The sequence below is a fragment of the Bidens hawaiensis genome, unplaced genomic scaffold, assembly GCF_021521415.1.
Source record: "Bidens hawaiensis isolate Kalapana, Puna unplaced genomic scaffold, B.hawaiensis_p1.1 tig00014984_1, whole genome shotgun sequence".
In the NCBI taxonomy this organism is placed as follows: Eukaryota; Viridiplantae; Streptophyta; class Magnoliopsida; order Asterales; family Asteraceae; genus Bidens; species Bidens hawaiensis.
In genome coordinates, this window is record NW_027492333.1 from 445,873 (window position 1) to 447,745 (window position 1,873).

The window sequence follows — 1,873 nt, forward strand, 5'->3', positions numbered from 1 at the left end:
GAAAAATTTGAAACATTTTTTTTATTTTTAAATCCAGATCGGTTATGACTTTGACTATGAAATCTTCAACACGAAAAACGAATTTATGTGTTGATCTAGAAGTAAACACAAGCCCTAGGCTTTGAAACCAATTGTGAATTTTTATTTTTAGAATTTAACCAAGTCCAAGTTATTGACCTCAATCAATTCCATAAGACATTTAAATCTCATTTTTTGAAAAATTTTGTCATAAAACAATCTCTCGATTCCGATTCTTGGATATCCAGACCCGAATCACCTTTCACAAAAGTCGAAAATAACTCAGAATAGTAAAATCTTTTTGGTTTAAGACAGAAAAGACTTAAACAAGACAAAATATATCTTTAGAATAAAACACATATTTTTGTGAGTTGAGCAAGGAATCATATTGATCAATCCGTTCTTCAATCATGGTTTTTCAGTTTTATTATATCTGATGTTAAGTCAGTTATGGATATTATTGTCCACTTAAACTTTTGCAACAAAAGATTCAGAGACATCAGTGACATGATTAAGGTTCAATTAGGAACATAATATCAGAACATGATCAGTTTCTAATCTTGATTCAAGCTTTTTTTGATTTTTACCATATCACCCCAATTTGACTTAAACCTTAGAACCAGTAGATCAAAACCTTTTTAAATGTTTAACATTTTGCAATCATAGCAATGGCATTCCACAACAGGCATACCCCCGTTATCAAGCAATACATCAAGCTTCCTTTGCCAAGGATGAGTATAAACGATTTCATATGTCGTCTTACATACATTGTATTCCCCTGGGGTCCATTTCTTAATGGTATTAAGACACGCTCAAGGGAGGAACAATGTATGGCTAACATTTTTTATCAAGTCAATAGTGAAATTTTGTACTTTTGTAAATAGCGATCAAGTTTAATGACTTATCAAGGGTTTGCTCGCTTGAGCAGGATTTGAAACATTCTTTCGAATACCCAGATGAAAACCGCTTAAAGACCTCATGGCTCCAGAACCTAATGCATCCCATCAAAAATTGACTAGGTTCCATTGTTAGATTCGCCATTTCAGCAATTAAGTGACAAAACCTAGTCAAGATATCCTCAACAGTTTCCCTTTCAACAAGCAAATTTTTTTGAATTGAAACTTGAGAATTACTTTCTTACTCCCCAGAGTATTACCCATATTTCACATTCTCAAGTGCTGAAACAATGCAGCACATATTTTGATGCTTTCCACTTGATGAAATATATTCTTGGGTAATGCTGTCGTCAAGGTTGAGTAAGCGCTTGTCTCAATTTCCAAGGCCTTCTTTTCATCGTTTTATTAAGTTTCAAACGGTTTCTCAGTGTAACTCGTGGTGAGATCACCAAGCATTGGAGGAGTATACACATTTTTTAGGCTACGAGTACAATCAGGATGAACGGATCCCAAATGTGCTTGAAACCGTGGTTCCCATTTTGCAAAATCTAAGTGTAACATCTGTTGCATGATCATATTTTTAGAAACTAAGGCATATAAATTAGCCATCTTTGAAATTAGATTGAAACTGTCAAGATGTAAAGATTGTGGGTCAAAACTGCCAAAAGGTGAAAGTTAAGGTAACAAATAGGGAATATATTAATAAGGAATGAGATTGTGTTTGGTTAATGAATGAATCTGTCTTGGTAACGGATGTGTAAAGAATGATGACATAATGAATGTTAATATTTAAACGAATGAAGACTAACGAATGATCAAACCAATGAACAATAGCATATGAAATGTATCACGAATGAGGTTTAAAATGAATGAATGTGACGAATGGGTAGTTAGACTGAATGGCAGCCGGCATAAACGGTTACAACCGTTTCACGAATGAGCTGTTACAGATTACGAAT